General features: G+C 38.1%; 1 long non-coding RNA gene across 1 annotated transcript in view; it reads right to left on the bottom strand.

Moving 5' to 3' along the window:
- Positions 1-21,519, bottom strand: part of LOC130680681 (uncharacterized) — an 80,761-nt gene that overhangs the window by 43,690 nt on the left and 15,552 nt on the right. Inside the window, exon 3 of the long non-coding RNA XR_008993719.1 lies at positions 21,196-21,250. This is a non-coding gene — a long non-coding RNA (uncharacterized LOC130680681). The remainder of the gene's footprint in view (positions 1-21,195; positions 21,251-21,519) is intronic.

Raw genomic sequence — 21,519 nt, 5'->3', positions numbered from 1 at the left:
CAGTACTTCCGCAGAAGGACACTTGTATAGGGAAACTCACTGCTGAGTTGCTTCTAATACTTCAAATTTAGGAGTCACTCAAGCGTTTTTCAGTAGGTGACCAGATATATAAAAGGTTTCTAAGATATATTGTCTAGCAGAAAAAATATCAAATTTAAGTGTAATTTGTTTAATGAAAATGAAATAAGGAAGAACAAAGCCTTCTATATTTAAAAGGCATATAAAAGAAAGTTCACAAAGCTATCCACCCCAGTAATAACAGTCATTTTCTTTGGGGCAAGAAGTCATTTTCTTTGGGGATTGCAGAAGGACAAATGGAGCAATTATGTGGGAAATCATTGCATATTTACTCTTTATTTGTGATTGGTTTACATTTTTATTTTGAGAATGTGGTTATTCATTATTTATCAGTTATTAATTATGCATATATTTTTTATAAACGGTATCTAATACATTTTATAAAGCACCAAAACAAAAGAATTAACAAAATAAATTTTTTGGAGCTTGCGATAGCTACCTTTACCAGGAGTATGTGTATTTATGATGGGGCAGTTGAAGTATCATTGAATAAGTGAGTTTTAAGTTAAGGTGCAAAGGATTAACACCTGTGAAAGGCAAAAATATCAGAGAAGCAGGAAACAGTATGTGTGTGAAGACTCAGAGATAAGAAACCACATGGCACATTTGAGGAACAGAACTAAAGAATGGCTGAAGCATCAAGATCAATGGAAAGACTAACATAAAATAAGGGTGGTGAGATTAACATATTTCAGATTATAAATGGCCTGTGCTTAATCCATGGTAAAGTTTGGAGATCTGATGAGACAGCAGAAATGAAAGAGTTTTAAAGTTCAGTAGTGACATGATCAGATTTACATTTTAAAATTTCTAGTGCTTGAGATTGGAAACTGGATTGGAGGAGAGCCTATTGTATGGATAAGGAAGGCCAGTCAGTCTAAGTGAGGCGCGTTGGTGAAGTGGACAGGATGGTAACAGTGGATACAGAAACAAATGGGTTGATTCAAGGAATATTCATAGAGAGAAATCTACAGAAATTGCTGGTAAGTTGGATATGAAAGAAAAGACAATAACAGTAAAGCTTTATGCTTTAGTGAAGAGGCATATGTAAAACACATGGAAAGGCTAAAAGTAAAACAATGAAAAAATTCAGGCAAGTACTAACAGCATCTAAATATTTAAGTTCTCCAGAATGATAAGAGTCCTATTTATTTTTCTAGTTTTATTGAGCCATTATTGACATTTAACATATATAAAGTTAAGGTGTACAATGGGATGACTTGATACTTAGGTATATTGCAAAATGATTTTCACAAGAAGGTTAGATAGCACCTCCACCTCTCATATTACTACGACTTCTTTTTGTGGTAATACCGTGTAAAATCTGTTCTCTTAACTACTTTCAAGTATATAATGCTTTTTTGTTGATTATAGTCACCATGCTGTACATTAGAGCTCCAGAGCTTCATCTTAGAGCTGGAAGTTCATTCCCTTTGACCAACATCTCTTCATTCGCCCCACTCTACGTCCTCATGCAACCACTATGCTGCTCTCTTTTTCGGAGTTCAGTTTTTTTAGATTCCACTTGTGAGAATCTTTGATACTTGTCTCTGTCTTATTTCACTTAGAATGAGAGCCTCAAGATTTTTCCATGTTGTCACAAAAGGCAGGATTTCCATCTTTTTTATGGATGAAAATTACTCTTGTGTGTGTGTGTGTGTGTGTGTATGCGCATGCTACATTTTCTTACATTCATCCTTCAGTGGACATTTAGGTGTTTCCTTATCTTGACTATTGTGAATAATGCTGCAATGAGCATTTCATTTACTTTTACTTCATTTACTTTAATAACTTCAGAAGTGGAATTCCTGGATCATATGGTAGTCCTATTTTTAAATTTTTGAGGAACCTCCATACTGCTTTCCATAAGGACTGCACCAATTTACATTCCCACCAACAGGGCACCAGGGTTCCCTTTTATTCACATCCTTGCCAGTCTTTTTGATAATATCCATTCTAACAAGTGTACGGTGTCCTAAGTTGTGCTTTTGATTTGATTCCCCTGATGATCAGTGATGTTGAGCATCTTTTTATGTACTTGGCCATTTAGATGTCTTTAGAAAAAAATGTCTATTCAAGTCTTCTGACCATTTTTAAAAATAGGATTATTTGTTTTTTAAATATTGATTGATTCTTATTGTTTTATAAATTATTACTGAGTTCCTTATATATTTTGGATATTAACTCATAATCACATATGTGTTTTGCAAATATCCCTCCATTCCATAGGTTGCCTTTACGTTTTGCAGATTGTTTCTTTTGCTGTGCAGAAGTTTTTGAATAGTCGTACCTGTTGATTATTGTGCAAATCAAAAAAAGTCTTGCAAAGACAATATTGAAGAGCTTTTTCCCTAAGTTTTAATTTAGTAGTTTTATAGTTTTTGGTCTTATATTTAAGTCTTTAATACATTTGAGTTAACTTTGTGAATGGTATAAGATAGAGGTGTAATTTCATTTTTTTGAATATCCAATTTTCCCACTATTTATTGAAGAGGCTGTCCTCTCCCTACTCAGTATTTTTGGTACACTTGTCAAATATTAGTTGACTGTGTGTGTGTGTGGGTTTATTTCTGGGCTCTGAATTTCATTCTTGATCTATATGTTGGTTTTGTGCCAGTACCATAATGTTTTGATTATTACAGCTATGTAATGAAGTTTGAAAAAAGGAGTTATGATGCCTTCAGCTTTTCTTTCTTATGATTGCTTTGTCTGTTAAGCTTCTTTTGTGGTTCCCTATCAATTTTAGGATTGTTTGTCCTTTCTGTAAAAAAATGCCATTGGAATTCTGATAGGACTTGTACTGATATTTTAATATTAGTTGTTCCAATCCATAAACACAGGATATCTTTCCATTTATTTGTGTCTTATTCAATTTCTTTCATCAATATCTTGTTATTTTCATTGTACAGATCTTTTACCTCTTTGGTTAAATTTATTCTTCAGTGTTTTATTATTTTTTATGTTATAAATGGGATGTTTTTATTTTTCAGACCTTTGTTAGTATGTAGAACCAATTTTCGTATGCTGATTTTGTATCCTGCAACTTTAGTGAATTTGTTCATTAGCTCTAATAGTTTTTTGGTGGAAAATCTGTAGGATTTTCTACATGTAAGATCATATCATCTGAAAACAGAAAATTTTATTTTTATTTTTCCAATTTGGATGTCTTTTATTTTTCTATCCCACCTGACTGCTCTAGGTAGGATTTCCAGGTGTTGAATAAGGGTGGTGAAAACGGGCATCATTGTCTTTTTTTCTCATATTAGAGGAAAAGCTTTCAACGTTTTACTATTGAGTGTGATGTTAGCTGTGGATTTGTTGTACATGGGCTTTATGTGTTGAGGTATATCCCTTCTATACTCAAGTTGTTGAGAGGTTTTATCATGAAAGAATGTTGAATTTTTTCAAATGCCTTTTTCTGTACCTATTGAAATGGGCATATGATATTTTTCTTCCAATCTATTAACATGGCATATCACATTTAATGATTTGCATATGTTGAGCCATCCTTGTATCCCAGGTATAAATGCCATTTGACCATGGTGTGTGATCCTTTTAATGTGCGGAATTTGGCTTGCTAGTATTATATTGAGAATTTGTGCACCTGTAATGCAAATGCATCTATAATGCTGGTCTCTTAAATGAGTTTGGAAATGTTCCCTCATTTTCAATTTTTTTCAATTCCTCTTCTTCAGCTTTAGTTTCAGAAGGATTGGTGTTCTTTTTTAAATGTTTGGAAACTTCACCAGTGAAGCCATTATCTCCTGGACCTTTCTTCGTTGGGAGGTTTTTAATTACTGATGCAATCTCCTTATTGGTAATTGATCTGTTCAAAATTTCCAGTTCTTAATTTTTCAGTTTTGGTAGGTTGCATGTTTCTAGGGATTTATACACTTTTTCTAGGTTATCCTATTTGTTGGCTTATAATTGTTTATAATAGTTGCTTAGGATCCTTTGTTTTTATGTGATGTCAGTTTTAATATCTCCTCTTTCGTTTCTGATTTTATTTGAGTATTCTCTCTTCTTTTCTTAGTCTAGGTAAACGTTTGTCAATTTTGTTTACCTTTTCAAAAACTAGTTTATTTCCAATGGAAATAAAGTTTTGCCATGTTTTGTTTCCATTTTCATTTGTCTCAAGATTTCTTTGATTTTTGTTTCGATTTATTCTTTAATTCATCGAGTGTTCAGCAACATGTTGTTTAAATGCCAAATATTTGTGAATTTTCTGGTTTTCCTCCTGTTATCGATTTCTAGTTTAATACCATTGTGTTCAGAAAAACATGTTTGGTGAGATTTCAGTCATCTTATATTTGCTAAAGTTAGGTTTTTGGTCTAATATATGTTCTATCCTGGAGGATGTTTCATATGCACTTGAGAAAAGTGTGTATTCTGATGCTTTGGGATGGAATGTTCTGTATTTGTCTATTAGTTTCATTTGGTCTATGAAGTACTTCAAATCCAGGGTTTCCTTATTGATTTTCTGGTTGGATGATTTATGCACTGTTGAAAGTAGAACATTGAAGTCCCCTGCTATTGTTGTATTGTTGCACATTTTTCCTTCCAGACCTTTGAGTATTTGCTTAATATATTTAGGTGTTCTCATATTGAGTACATAGATATTTACAATTATTATATCTTCTCGATGAATTCACCCAAGTATCATTACATAATGACCTGCTTTGTCTCTTGTTACAGTTTTCAACTTCTATTCTGTCTGATATAAGTATAGCTACCTTTGCTCTCTGTTAGTTTCTACTTGCATGAAATATCACTTTCCATTCCCTCACTTTCAGTCTTCATATGTCCTTAAAGCTGAAATATATCTCTTGTAGACAGCACATATCTGAGTCTTGTTTTTTAATCCATTGAGCCACTCTGTGACTTTTGATTGGAGAATTTTTTCAGATTACATTTAAAGTAATTATTGCTAGATAAAGTCTTACTAATGCCATCTCACTATTTTCTGGCTGGTTTGTACTTCCATTGTTCCTTTCTTCCTCTTTTGCTGTCTTTCTCTGGGAGTTGATGATTTTCCACAGTGATATACTTTGATTCCCTTCTCTTTGTCTTTTGGGTCTCTATAACAGTTTTTATTTGGTGGTTGTCAGGACTCTAACATAAAATATCTCATTGATACGAATCTATTTTAAACTTTTGACAATCCGCTAGAGTGAGGCAAAAGCCTTGGGTCCACAGTAGTCAGTCTAGTGCTGGGCCCAGCTAGGAGCCTGGGTTTGTAGGGGCTGATTTTGCACCTGCTACCATGGGAAGCACCCAGGGCTATGGGAGCTGACAGATGCCAAGACGGGGCAGGGGGCTGGGTTCATGGTGACCCACCAGGAGTCTGGTGTCACAGCAATTACCTGGGGCTGCTGGAACCGTCAGGTGGCTGGATGAGCCAGGGGCTGGGGTATGCAGGAATATCCTGGAAGGTACTTAGGGGCACAGGAGTTGACCTAGGGCTGGGTCATTCATGGGAGGTCCATGGCACTCACTTCACTCTCCTGCTCTTAAGGGAAGAATATCTATCTATTCATGCTGAGCTGCTGGGTTTTGACACAGGAGAGATGAGCTAATGTGAATCTCTTTCCTACTCTCCTCAATGTGTCTTTCTTGTTTTGGTACTTCCCTCGGTTATTATAATGTCTCATATGGAATCCTTAGCTCTAGTGATGATAGTTTTGTGCAGAGATAGTTGTTCAAATTGATGAGTTTGGAAGAGAATGGGCACTGGAAATTCTTATACTGCCATTTTGCTAACATCACTTTCCCTAAAAAGCCCAATTCAAAAATGGTCAGAAGACCTGAATACACATTGCAGACTGTCAGAAAGGAATAGAATGCTTGGAACAGGATCCAGGAATTCACCCGGTTGTGGGAACCAGCTACCTGAGAGAGTGTTAACGCCCTTCCTCCAGATGGAAGAACTGGACTGAAATAGTTTCCTATGGGTTCGGTAACTCCCTGAACTTGAAATTAGGCTTTCCTCTTTCCCAAACCAGCAGTGCCCTGGAAGAGGAACGATAACGTAATTTTCTTATTAATGCAGACTTGGATCAGGTATGGACAGTAGTGAAAGCAAAAATATGTTGTGACCACTCCTTTTACATAAAACATTAATTGTATCAAGAGATGAAACCTTGATTTGACATGAAGCATCCTTCCCAATACCCCAGTGGCTAATTACTGTTAAATTAATGGTCATGGGAGGCAAAATTCTGATGGTAGATTATGTGGCAGTTTTATTTTTAAGTATATCAACAATTTTTATTTTTACTTATGTTTTCATTAGAATGAAATTGGAGGTCAGAAGCTGTATGTCCTAGTAGCAAGATTCTTTTACTTCCGTTCAAACTTGAAATACAGAAAACAAAGACTCTAAGTGCAGACAAGATATGTTTCCCTATTTCTGGAGATCGCAAAGGAAAGATTAACTTGGTTTAACTGGAGTAGGGGTGATTTTGACTGGACATTACTGGTCTTAGACATGAAATATTGAAATACACTATTGAAAGAGATGGAGATAGCTCCATCTTCAGTAATCTCTTAGAAGGAAAAGGAGATAGCATGATACAATATCACTTCAACAGCAAGAAAGATAATTCTATGAAACAACAAGGCAAGAAAAGGAGGAGAGAAAGTATTTTTCCTTAAGTCTGAGTTAAATTGACTTGTTTCAGGTCTTTCTAGAAGAGGGTTACCCCCGAGTTGGATACAATTCCAAGCCTGTTTTTCTGTTCCAAATGAATGGATAAGGAGATACTTCTTGTGGTCTCTGATCTATAATCTTTTCCATCATCATAAGGAAATCTCCAAACAGCAGCAATGTGGTCTATTGCTAATTGCTTCTTTGACTTGACTAACCCATCAATAATCTTTGAGGTTAGATTGAATGAGGAAGGGAAATCAAGTTTTTGTTCTACTCTATCTTGTACATTTTTACAAAAAGCTTCCATTTTGTCATTCATAAAATGGCTTAAAATAGCATGAGTGGTTTATTTGTTTTGAAACTTAAAACTCTGTAGAACTGACTCAGGAGTCTCACTGAACATGGGGCTGAGAGGTGGGGCTTCATGCTTTCTACTCCTGCTTTTCTTTTTTAAAAACAGCCCTACTGAGATATAGTTCACACACACACAAGTAACCCATTTAAAGCATACAATTCTGTGCTCTTCAGTATACTGCATATATGTGCAAACAGTATCACAGTCAACTATAGAATATTTATCACCTCAAAAAGAAACTCTGTGTTCTGTAGCTATCACCCTAATATCTCACTTGCCATGCCAACTCTGGGCAACTGATAATCTACTTTATGTCTCTAGAAAATTTCATTTGAAATAATTACATAATATTAATTTTGTTGTGACTGATTTCTCTCACTTAACAAAATGTTTTCACATGTTAACATGTATCCAAACTTCATTACTTTTTATGGCTGAAAGTTATTGCATTAGAAGTATCTTAAAAAAAAACATAGAGTTATAGGCAAATTTTTATTTGAAATAAACACATATCTTTATCCTAAACTAAATATAAATAAATATGATTGTATACTAAAGCTAGTATTTTGAATACTAGCAATGTGAAGATCTTTAAGTCTGTTGCATGCAAATCTGATATTCTTTGAGCCTATAATTCATCCTTTTCAGTATCAAGAAATCCCACTCAGTGTTCCTGGTGAGCAGTCAGTCCTAACTCCCTTCACTTACAGTAGAACTAAAGAGAAGCTGGGTTGGTGTATGATCACCTTTGATAGTATTTTCATGTTAAAGTTGACTGTGCCCAATCAAGTGTCCCTCCTTTACAAAATACAGTATCTAGAACCTTCCCTGATATGCCAAATCTTGTGAAAACCTCTAGGTGAGGGAGCAAAGTAATGAAGTCTGGAGTCCATCAACTTGGACTTGAATCCTAGTTCCATTGTTTTCTACCTTTGGGACCTTTGTTAAGATACTTACCTATTCTAAACTTGAGTTTTTTCATCTGTGAAATAAGATAATAATTATATCTACATCACAAGGTTATTTTTTAAGACAATTTAATGAGAAAATATATGTGAATTTCAGGCAAAATTTATGGCATGCTGATGCCAGTAAGCATTTAATATATATGAATTGCAATTATTCATATTATTATCTTTATTTTTTATCGTTATTCATACTTGAATCCCAATATGTAGCACAGTGCTTATTATGTATTAAATGTCACCCCCTCCCACATAAGTGTTTAATGAGGGAATACATTAATTAAGGAGCCTTTCAATACAGTGGACTCTACATTGTATATTTCACCTTATTAAACCTGGACTCCACAATAGTTATCCATTTTGTATGAGTCATTTGGGGAAGCCACTGGGGAAAGGTCTTCTCAAACACAAAAATTACTACTAAGGAGGAGATGTGTCAGCTTCTGTCTTAAACCTCTCATTGTCACTCAGTGAAAAGAGGGGATATGATGTTCCACTTCTATGTCAATAAACAGTGATGATGTCACATCTCCTGCCCTCCCTCTTGTGGTGAGAATGACAACATCAGAATACTTGGAAACATTTCTTCTAGAACCACCTGGCATTGATTTTTTTTAGCTGCCCTTCCTGAGAACTCAGCAAATTTACAAAGTAAAGGAAGCAATAATTCTCTGGCCAAGAAAACTGCTGAAGTAAAGCCACATGTTCTTGCTATACCCATGGTAGAACACAGAGCTAGCCTGACAAAAATGTGGACCCCCTTCCTGCTTGACACTGTTAATTTCTGAGGAGTGGGGAGCCTGGGGTTCAGTTTCTGTATTTTCTGTCACTCTTAAGTTCCTGTGGGTGGTTGTGTTCCATTTGATTTTCAGAGCTATAAGGTTGCCTTGATTGAAGACAGTAAGTCCAGAGTTGCCTTTGAGGAATAAATTACAACTTATTGAAGGCTTGCTTTCTCCCTGCACATTTTTTTGATACACAATGAAACATAACATGGGACTTTTTCAAAACATAGTAGTAGAAAGATGACAGTTGTACCCCATCCCCTGAACTCCTGAATCTAAGAAGTTTGGGAGATTATGTGCATATTTCTTGACAATGCATGTGAGTGAAACTTCGGAATTTTGTTAGGACTGTGAATGAAGGAGAAAGAATGAAATCAGAGGAAGGAAGTTCACAGTTTATCACAGCAGTCTGTAATTCTGTCTCTTCAGTGACCATCTTCCTGCAGACCACCAGTTCTCCTCTGGACTGAGGCTGTCTCCGCTCCACATGTTCTCTGGGCTCACCTCACCCCCTGGGTAGAAGGCAGACAAATCCCCATCACATTCAGCCAAGGTAAAGTTGTAATTTTTCAAAATAAATGTATTAGGAAAAAGAAAAGGTAGCTGAAACAAAACCAAACTAAGGAAAATTAATTCCTCCCCTGAAAGAATAGAGAAAATATAAAAACATGGAGGTAATGGAGACCATAGAGGAGACTCTATGAGAGATTCATTGTTCTCAGTGCAGCCTTAGGTTGGCTCAGTGGCCATGACTTAGTGGGAACATGACCCTTAAGTTCCTTCTCTCTGTTTACCTGAAACGTCTTATGTCAAACCTGTGTGTGCCCTGGGCATTTATAAAGGCCCTGTGTGAGCTATTTGCCTAGTTCAGTGCCTTTTGGAGCCACGTGACCTGGATGAGTGTTACCCTTGGAGCCTCTCTGTTACATGTGATCCTTCTTTGTTCACCTTGCTTAAATTCTGTATTCACTACCTTCTAATTGTGTGATCTTTCTAAGTCCTAATTCCATCAAGTATAGTAAATTGATATTCTAAAACCTACTTTGGAGGGCTGTTGTAAGTATTGCTAATATCATATTCATAGTTATTAGTAGAGAATCTGGCACAATGTAGCTCAGGAAAATGGTAGATATTTTTATTATTACTGTGACTAATTAGAAACATCCATCTCTTACAATGGCTGAGCTTTGACACCTATTAGAATGTTCTAAGTTTCCAGCTCCTAGTTTTCAAAGCATGGGTGACTGACAATTAAAATGAATCACTTCCATATCACTTATGTTTATTGTATCATTTCCAATTATAATATTTCCTGTTGCTTTACATATACCATGAGACAACACATATAAAGATCCTTCTACAGAGTGAGGTGCACAGTGGCCACTTAACCCTTTCCTTGTCTGCTAGCAATGCTTAGTGTTTCCCATCTCAGATATGCTAGAGCAGCATTTGCTTTTGTGAGGACTTGGCTTATCAGAACCACAAAGGGAAACCAGCAAACATGAAAAGAGTCAAAGTATGGATAAATCCTTTCAGGCTTACGTGTCTAGGAAGGAGGGCTCTAATCTACATTCAAATTTCACTTTTGTATATTCCATTGGCATTGACTTAAATACTGAGAAATGCAATAATTTGTGTGATACACTGTATTATTTTTAGTTGGGTGTTAATGAGGCTCAGCAACAGTGAACAGGGCTTGAAGATGACTTCAAGAATGAAACATAAGATAAAGCCCATCACTAAGTCAAGAGCCATGTAAACCGATTAAAGCCACTAAGTTGAAAAGAGCAGGATGTCAGGGGTCAAGAGAACAGAATCAGTCACCCGGGACAAGAAGACATTGACAGAGAAACAGTCTATTTGACATAGAAGGAAGGTTGCTGAAAAGACCCTAAGTCTGGGGCTCCAATCAGTATGTAGTCTTCTCTACTTCCTGAGTGTATGTTTAGAAACAATTCACTATACCTCTGTAAATTGCATTTTCCTCACCTATAAAATGAGAATGGTATTTATCTTACCTACTTTCCCAAACTCTAGTGATGTAAACAACAGTAAAACACTTGATAAGCCATTGAGTTCTATGGCTGTTGTAAGGTAAAAGTAGCCTGTAGTTGGATGCCACATGCAGATGTACGTTCGGCATACAGCTCGGGGGCTTCAGACAATATGGGTTTTCTTGAAACACTGAAAGACTGGAGTCTCTGCATTTGGGTTCATAACCTTTAATAAGAGATTCATGCCTCCCCTCTGCTCAGGATCCAGACCTGACAGCCCAGGATATGATTAGTCATGCCTGAGGGCTCAGGAAAGAGCTCTCTGCACCCGGCAGAGCCTGACAAAATCTTTGCAGCCAGATTAACAAAGCAGGGATATATATGATGTCTTGTCAGTGGGGGCAAGGACATGGAACGTCATTATGCAGAACAATTTATTATCATAGCCCACCTTGTACTAGGCTTTTGCCTGCATGTTCACCTGACACAGCTCCCTGAAGGAACATGGGTAAATGTGTGGCTAAGGTGTGACAGCAATTGGCAAGCAGCTAGAAAGCTAGGTCTTTCCACCCCAAGCTCAGTTTTAAGAGAACCACAGTTCTGGGGGCACCATTCATTTTGCTATTTCTGAGTCCTTTCAGCTCTGCTTCAGCGAGCTACAGAGGCTTCTTTCTTTCATCCTGAATGAGTTTTTCTCCTTATCATTCAGTTCTGCCTCTACCCTAGTGCTTCGGAGCTCATTGGCGTGGGTTGGTGGAGGAGGCATTTTGCAAATTTTTTAAGCTATCAGTTCTTCTCCTTTTTGGATAGTCCAGGATATACCTACTTCCTCCAGAATCGCCCTTTTCTCCAAGTCTGCTCGCACCCAACGGGTCTATGGCGTCACTCACAGATCATACCCTGAGGGACCACTTTCTTGCACCTACATTAGGCCATTGCCCCTGAACACCAGGAACTTTTCATGACTGTTTACTAAAATGCCCAGCAAGAATTTTAGACAGAGCTTCAGTCATGCTTCACCTCTGCTATTTAATAAAAGGGGAGCCATTGTATAATTTAATTAACTCTATTAAGATTTAGTTTCTTCTTTCTCAAAATGGCCATGACGGAGAGAGAACAGTAAACCTGTTTCATCTGACCACCTTCACAGCACTACTATGCCAAGGATTTCTGGGTACACCTTTGACCAGTCAGGTAATCCGGGTTTCTGTGTGCTTCACAGACTTGATGATCTCAGACTTGTGAGGGAGCAGGACACAGAGGTGCCCCAGAGACTGGGACACGGCACATCCTCCCAGCTGCCCGTATCAGAGGGCGCTCGCCTACTTACTCAGGCTCTTGCCGTCCTGGGTGCGCTGTGATTGCAGTTACAGGAAGTGACTGCAGCGGTGGGGGAGTTTGACAGCTGCTTTCATTCACACCAAAATTGAACCTTGACCAAAACAGTATTTATAAAAAACACTCAATATCTTTGAAAAAAGATGGTGTCACAGGCCAGGTTCCCCAGGAAGGTTGTGTGCTCTGAAGTAGACGCTTGTGCATGGTGGGTTTGTCAGGACATGCTTTTGAGAGCAGAGTCCTGGGCAGCAGGAAAGCTTGGGCTATGGTGCAATTGCAACAGACTTCATAGCCCATCCAGCAGATGGAAATGGGTGGCATAGCTGTTCATCACTTTCCTACACACTGGGCATGAGGGTGAGGCCTTTATAGCCCGCGTTGACTAATCACTGGTTGTGGGCTGCCTCTAGGAAGGGATTTTAACCTTCAAAGACACAACTCTGTCTAAGCCAGAGCAATTTGGGGTGGGGGGCATGGGGCAGAGAAGCTAGATGAGTGATAGAATTTATGCTTTTTCTTCTTACACATTTTACCTTTCAAAAGCACTCAGATCTCTGCATGTAACACCCCCTTACTTTTGCATAATGCTTTATATATTTCACAGACATGAGCAATTTGGGGTGGGGGGCATGGTGCAGAGAAGCTAGATGAATGATAGAATTTATGCTTTTTCTTCTTACACATTTTTCCTTATGAAAGCACTCAGATCTCTGCATGTAACACCCCCTTACTTTTGCATAATGCTTTATATATTTCACAGACTGATGACATATGTCCCTCCTCCATGATATTTTTTGAAGCTGGTGAAACAAATTTTATCTCCATTTTAAAGAAAAAACAAATACTTAGACTCTTTCTCATCATTACAGCCTTCAACAAATTGTAATTTCTGTGGCAGTTAGCTTCCTTTTTAACAAAATGGGGCAAAAATCACTTGCCTGTCTAATGTTTCTATCCCAGATTTTGGATCTGTGATGATGTACCTTGCACAGATTCATGTGTTGCTCTACAGAGGAGCCAACCACAGCATCAACGTCCAGGGGACTGTGCCCCAGGGCTCTGTCTACTGCCCCACGCTGCCCTGCCGGGACTGAGATTGCAGACAACAGCATGTGAAAGAAGTAGAATGCAACCTGAGAAAATGTCCCCGGTGTTCAGGTGTCTTAGTGTGTGTGCAGTTGCATGAAGAGCAATGTGGAACATTTCCGAGTTCTCTGTGTGCTGAGATTCTTCCCCCTTCCAGATAGACTGGTTTGTACTTCTAAAGTGGAATCATCACATGTAGTAGATCTGGCAGTCTGTGTGACGCTTATGCTTGGATTTTTTAAGCCAATTGGTGGCATAAGCCTTTTTTGGGGTATGCTTGCTATCCTCTGAAGTTGGCTAACTCTATTAGAGAAAGACATAAGCACGACGTCTAACACACATGTTCGTCATTCTCCAGTCACACTCCTCTCCTCTGCATATTTCCATTAGTTTTGCCAGCTGAGAGAGTTTGCAGAACCACTCTCTACCCTGTGGAGAGTTTCTTGTCCCTGTCCGTGGGGATGACGTTTAGCCCACCGATTTTTGTGCAGTTTCAGCGAGCATTTAGTGCCCAAGCAAATTACCTGAAATGAGGAGCTGGAGCTGACCCACATCAGACCTCATCAGCATTCAGCAATACAGGTACAGGGTGAGGGAAAAAAGAGGGAAGACACAGGGAAAGGGGCTCAGTCCGAGAGGAGCAGTGAAGCAGAAAATAAGGACATCACCCAGTTGTTGAGCCCCAATTTCACGTACCTTACAAGCTGTTTCTTACAACAGTGCAAGGCCTCCTGACCCACCTGTGTGTGCCTTTTCTAATACTACCATCCTGTTAGCTTGCAAAAGCTGGCTGTGTTGTATATAAGCTTTAATTTTAGAGAAAGGAAGTGAAATATGAATTAGGACCATCAAATTGAAGGAGAAAATGCCCCTGGCTCCCTGACATGGAAGAAATGCCCTAAGGCAGGAAGGAGAAGGAAGGAGCATGTGTGACACTCCGCCTTTGGCCTCGCCCACTGTTGCCAGAAGTTGGGGCTATAAACTGCCCTCCTCGACTTGTCTGACCTTTTCCTGATGTACTCCGTAGCATTTTTGTTTCTTGTCTCAGGCACTTCTCTCTTAAAATCTTCACTTTTGACTTTTAAGTCTCTGAGATTTCTTAAAGATCGTATTGATTGAAAGTCTTTAATACATCAATCTGTTTCACTTATTTGTTATCACAAATACCCCAGATGATACATTTCCCATCATTGGGAGGAACTGAAGTGTTCTAGTCACAACTCAGGTTGACGACAGTAAATACTGGGTTTCACTTTTGTCCCCCACTACTGTGCTGGAGTGAAGTGAGCTGAAAGAAAGTTGTAAAGTCCCTCATCTTCAGGTCTCTCATCTTTTGAGGAGGAGCCCCAAGAGCTTATCAGTCAAGTGATAGCCTTTGGAGGTGGGATAAAAGATGTGAAGTGAGATTACATGGACAGCCAGGTGCACAGAGGTGCGATCATAGCCGCAGTGGACATGAGCTGGTAATGAGCACTTCAGCTACAAGGCCAAAGTCCATTTTTCAGAAGGGAAAGGTGCCTTAGAACTTAGAATGTCCTGAACCATGTGGTATGCATTAAACCAAATGAGACTAAACAGGTTTGTCTAAAAATCATAAATAATGTCAATTTTAAGCTCTGTAAGGTATTCCTCACAAAGCCATCTTCATCCTCACTCAGTCTTCAGGATTATGCTCATCATTTACACATAGGTCTGTCCCATCTTATACAAACTGACAGGGAGACAACCAGTGACAGGACTGGTGATTACTCAAACAGCAAAGCCCTTTAACCTCACTTTCCCCTCCATTTAATCACAGCTACTATAGCCTCTTTTGCTTACAGTGAAATATCTTACAGTATTCTCTAATATAAGATCTTAACAATAAGAAAAACTAGGTGTGGGGTACGTGAGAACTCTGTACTATCTGCAGGTTTGCTGTAAATTGAAAACTGTTCTAAAGTAAAGATTTTATTTAAAAACAAAAAGCAATGTTCTCTCTTCCCTGACTCCATTTTCATCACCTCCCACTCACTGCTCAGACTTCTGCAGTCTGACTCACTCAGCACAGAAATGACTCTGCACAGCTACCAATAATCTCCATATTGATAAATCCAGGGACGCTCTCCACCCTCATCTCCTTTAACTTCTTCATATTCAAAACATGGATCACTCCCTCCTATTTGAAACATTTTCAAAGGAAGAGACAGTAGCCTCTTTATCTGAAACAGAAAGCTGAATGTGTTATGTGCTCGGTAAGGGAGAACAATGCTTGAAAAACAGTATTTTTAGATAATCAATAGAGTCTGGGGAGGAATGCAAAGACTGACAGATTTTCAGAAGTGAGAGTATTTAGGGATAGATAGGTAAAAAGTCAGCTTTGGAAGATTATTTGAATGAGTCTGTTGCTGATTGGCTGACTTTTAAATGTATGGTTACCAAAGCCAGTTGTAGCCATGCAAATCATCACTGGGCAGTTGAGATGGATTTAAAACCAGCTCTGGACATTACTTTTCATATCTTGGATTGTGGCCAAAGAACAATGTCTTTTCCTTGAATTATTGGAGTGAGTCAACTTTAAAAATTTTCCCTTGGCCTCTATTCCTGTCCTAATTTTCTTCCTGTGTCAGTATTTCTGCCCCCTCCCCACCCGTTCAAGTTTTGCTTGCCCCACCATCTTCTTTTTGTTACACATTTAAATATTGGGACTCCTACATTCCATACACTTTATGTGTATGCAGTTCCATCTAGCCCTTGGGCCTCGTCTCTCCTCATCAATCCCTTGATTTCATCTAATCTTATGGCTTTAAACACAAATTCCTTGCTTATATTTCTCTAAAGTAGATTCCTAGCTGAAACCCTACATCTAGCTGCTTAATGAATATGTTCAGTTAGTTGTCTAATGCACATTTCCAGCTCAAGATGCCCTAACAAACCTTTCCACCTAAAATTCACCATTTTTAAAAATTCAATCAATTTTTAAAATTTATTTTTATTGAGCTATATGACATATAACATTGTTGAAGTTTTAGGTGTATAACATGTTGATATGATACATTTATTTATCACAATATGATTACTAACAGAGTGTTCATTAGCACCTCTGTCATGTCACATGACTGTCATTTCTTTTTTGTAGTGGGGACACTTAAGATTTAGACTTTTAGCAACTTTCAACTATGTAATATAGTATTGTTGTTTATAATCACTATCTTGTTCATTAGATCTCCAGGATTTATTTATCTATTAACTCCCAGCCTGTACCCCTAAATAATAGGTCTCCAATTCTCCCTCATCCCAGCCTCTGGTAACTACCATTCTAGTGTGTTTTTAACAAATTTGGCTTCTTTTAAAGATTCATATGTAACTAATATCATACTGTCTGACTCTGCCTGACTTATCTCACTTAGCAGAAGGCCCTCATAGTCTACTCATGTTGTCCTTTCAAATGGCAGGATTTCCTTTTTTCATGGCTGAGTAATAATCAGTTACATATTTATATACACATTTCTTATCCTTTCTTATGTTGATGAATGTGTAAGTTGTTTCCCTCTCTTGGCTACTGTGAACCATGTGCAGGAGACATGGGTGCACATGTCTCTGCAGCATCCTGTTTTCCTCTCCTTTGGTTACATACACAAAAATGAGATTGTTAGGAATATGGTAGCTCTATTTTTCATTTTTTGAGGAAACACTATACTGGAAACCAATTTGCATTTCCACCAACAGTATGCAAGGGTTCCCTTATCTTCACACCTTGACATCACTTATCTCTTGTTTTTTTTAGGATAGCCATTCTCACTGGTGTGAGATGGTATCCCAGTGTGGTTTTGATTTGCATTTTTCTGATGACTAGTGAGGCTGAGCATCTTTTCATGTACCCATTGACCATTTGTATGTCTTCTTTGGAAAAAATATGTTTAGTTCCTCTGTCCATTTTTTAATCAGATTATTTTTGTATTGAGATGTATATGAGTTTTTATATATTTGAACATTCAATATGGAAAAGAGAGTCTCTTCAATGAATGGTACTGGGAAAACTGAATAACCACATGCAGAAAAATAAGAGTAGACCCCTATCTTACATCACTCACAAAAATTAACACAAGTGGATTAAAAGTTTAAACTTAAGACCTGACACCATAAAACTAGAAGAAAACATAGGGAAGAAATTCCCTGACAATGATCTGCATAATGATTTTTTTGAATATGATATCAGAAGCACAAACAACAAGAGGAAAATGAAGTAGAACTGCACTAAGCTAGAAAGCTGCATACAAAAAAGAAACAATGAAAAAAGGTGACTTATGGAATGGGAGAAAATATTTACAAACCATATATCAGATGAAGGGCTAATATCCAAAATTATATATAAAGAATTCATACACTCCCCAACTTCAGGCTCTACTACAAAGCCACAGCAATCGAAACAATTTGGTCCTGGCATAAGAACAGACCCATAGATCAATGGAACAGAATAGAGAGCCCAGATAAAAAACTACACATATACAGCCAATTAATATACAATAAGGGAGCCATGTATATACAATGCAGAAATGACAGCCTCTTTAACAACTGCTACTGGCAAAACTGGACAGCTACATGTAAGAGAATGAAACTGGATTACTCTGTAACTCCATACACATAAGTAAACTTGAAATGGATCAAAGACCTGAATGTAAGCCATGAAACCATGAAACTCATAAAAGAAAACATAGGCAAAAATCTCTTGAATATAAACATGAGAAACTTTTTCCTGAACACATCTCCTTGGGCAAGGGAAACAATAACATAAATGAACAAATGGGGCTACATCAAACTAAAAAGCTTCTGCATACCAAAGGACACCATCAGTAGAAAAAAAAGGTATCCTACAGTATGGGAGAATATATTTGTAAATGATATATCTGATAGGGGGTTAACATCCAAATGTATAAATAACTCACATGCCTCAACACCCAAAAAGCAAATAACCCAATTAAAAATTGGGCAGAGGATCTGAACAGACACTTCTCCAAAGAAGAAATTCAGATGGCCAACAGGCACATGAAAAAATGCTCCACATAGTTAATTATCAGGGAAATATTAATTAAAACCATAATGAGATATTACCTCATATCAGTTAGGATGGCCAACATCCAAAAGATAAGAAACAAAAAATGCTGGAGAGCATATGGAGAAAAGGGAACCTTCCTACACTGTTGGTGGGAATGTAAATTAGTTAAACCACTTTGGAAAGCAATATGCAGGTTCCTCAAAAAACTAAAAATGGAAATACCATTTGGCTTAGGAATTCTACTCCTAGGAATTTACCTGAAGAAAACAAGATGACTGATTCAAAAAGACATATGTGCCCCTATGTTTATCACAGCACTATTTGTAATAGTCAAGATATGGAAGCAACCTAATGGTCCATCAGTAGATGAATGGATAAGGAGATGTGGTACATATACACAATGGAATATTATTCAACCATAAGAAGAAAACAAATCCTACCATTTGCAACAACATGAATGGAGCTAGAGGGTATTATGCTCAGTGAAATAAGCCAGGCAGAGAAAGACAACTACCAAATGATTTTACTCATTTGTGGAGTATAACAACAAAGCAAAACTAAAGGACCAAAACAGCAGCAGACTCCAAGACTCCAAGAAGGGACTAGTGGCTACTAAAGGGAAGGGGTTGGGGAGGGTAGGTGGGAGGGAGGGAGAAGTGGATTAAAGGACATTATGATTAGCACCCATAATGGAGGGAGGGTCACGGGAAAGGCAGTATAGCACAGAGAAGACAAGTAGTGATTCTATAGCATCTTACTATGCTGATGGTCAGTGACTGCAATGGGTTGTGGGGGCCACTTGATAATATGGGTAAATGTAGTAACCACAATGTTGTTCATGTGAAACCTTCACAAGATTATATATCAGTGATACCTTAATAAAAAAACTGAATCCAAAGAACACAATAACAGCACAGATCAAAAAACCTAATTAAAAAATTGTCAGAGAGACTAGACATTTTCCCAGGGAGACTTCCAAACAGCCAAGAGGTTCATGAAAAGATGCTCATCTCCACAGGATAATTCAGCCCCACACAGTGTTGCCTTGTAGAGGGGTGGCATGGGGAAATTTCTTCTTACCAACTCTACTGTGACCAAACTCATAATTTTTTTGGCTCTGATGGTGTGCCAAAATCTCTCTTTAGGAAGGCTGGACTTTTGCAAATTCTCTCTTGACCATGGAATTTTCCCAGTCAGCTCTTTCCAAGTTTTTATTTTTCCCAACTGCTGTGAGAAGGGTTGGGACAGGTTCACTGGCTCTGCTGGTTCTACAGTCTCTGTGGAGGTCTATCTGCAGATATGAAGGCAGGCAAGACCCCTTCCAGATCTGTTGGCTTATGGTGCAATCCCAGAACCCCCATAAAGGTACTTTCGTTCATGGACGGATATCTAATTCATTGTTTAAAGTGGAGGCATATCTTGCAGTGCCATGATCTGTTATCACTCCCCACTTCTGGTCCCCATCTTGACAGTTGAAGGAATTCTTGACTCCTCTCTTCTCACATCATGCTATCCAATTTGTCAGCAAATACAGTTGTCTCTAACTTCAGAGTAAATCTGTAACTGGAGTGATCACTTCTTGTCAACTCCACAGCCACCATCTTGGTTATAAACACCAAGATTGCTAGGAAAGTTATTGTAATAGCCTCTGAGCTCGTTTTCCTACTTCTACTCTAGATCTTCTCACTACCATTAAGTTGAGCAACCATCCTGGCACTTCCTGGCTTTAATATTGAAAGTCATATGTCTCAAGACATCCCTCAGTCATAGGAAAACTGGGACAGATGGATGGTCACCCTATCATTTACTCTCAGTACAAATCCAGAGTTGTCCTTTAAAAATATAAATCAGATTATATCAGTCTTCTCCTCAAATCCTCCAATGACTCCCAGCTTCACTCAGAGTGCACACTGATATCCTTACAATGGCCTACAAGACTCTGCACTGCATGCTGCTGCTTCCTCTGTTCTGACTTTAACTATGACTCTCCTCCTCATTTATTTTGCAGTGGCCACAGTGACTTCTATGTTCCTTGAGCAGACCAGGTGTCTTCCTGTCTTAGGATCTTTGCCATGGTTACTCCTGGGATACTCAGCTTCTAGGTACATACATGGCTAACACTCTCATATTTCAGGTCTTTGCTCAAATGTCACCTTCTCGATTAAACCCACTCTGATCATCTTGTTTAATATTGCAGTGCCCACTCTCAGAACTCTGAATCTTAGTTTCCATGCTTTTGTCCACCCCATTATATTTACTACTTTCTAATATATTATATAATTTACCTATCAATCATGTTTATTTCTTGTCTTTCAACAATAGAATGAAACTAATGAAGGTAGGAATTTTTAATCTGTTTTGTTTATGATGTATCTATAGTGCTTAGACCAGTTCCTGGCATAAGAAGGTTTCAGTACCTATTTGTAAAATGAATAAATGAATGGCCTCATTTACTACCTCCGTATGGATAATCCTCTCCATCAACCTCTGTCTATTTCTATCTCTATCACTGCCTCTGTTTCTATCTCAATATTTATCTCTTCCTCTCCTCCTCCCTATACCTCTTTTAATAGTTCAGACCTGTGTATATTTCTGCCTTGTTTAACTATACTGCCTGTGTATGACTAATGGAATTTCAGACTCAATTTATTCAAAGTTTAATTCATGATCTTCCTACTAAAGCCACTTTCCTCTAGTGTGCTCTTTCCTAGTAAATGACCATATTTTATATTTGATTGTGCACACTAGAACTTGAAAGTTAGCTGTGACACCCCTTTCTCCATGATCTACCATATCCAAAATACTGTCACTTCCGAATAAGTGAAATATCTTCATCGTACTCCACCTATGCTATCAACATCCATACTCACGCCTCTGTCATTTCTCAGCTGGCAGATGTCCTTTACTGACCTCTTTGTTTTATCTTCTCTCTTCTCTTCTACCCATTCTCTACCCTGCAGCCAAGCTGAAACACAAACATATAATTAATTATGTCACCTCATGAGTATGCACATACCACCATCACTGTGTTAAACCTCTTAAATAGTTTTTATTGTCTTTGGAATAAGTACAAAATCATCAATTTGGCCTCCCTGGACCGGTATGGTAAGTTCTGGCCCTTGTCTACTTCACCAACTTCATGCCAACCCCCTGACTCTCCTACTCTAGCCTGGAAGTCAATTTGAGTTCCTTAAAAGTGTTGTGCTCTAACTGGCTTGAGTCTTTCATACGTGG

The sequence above is a fragment of the Manis pentadactyla genome, chromosome 14, assembly GCF_030020395.1.
Source record: "Manis pentadactyla isolate mManPen7 chromosome 14, mManPen7.hap1, whole genome shotgun sequence".
NCBI lineage: Eukaryota > Metazoa > Chordata > Mammalia > Pholidota > Manidae > Manis > Manis pentadactyla.
Note: the sequence above shows the minus strand (reverse complement) of the source record. Positions and strands in the feature narration are given on the sequence as shown.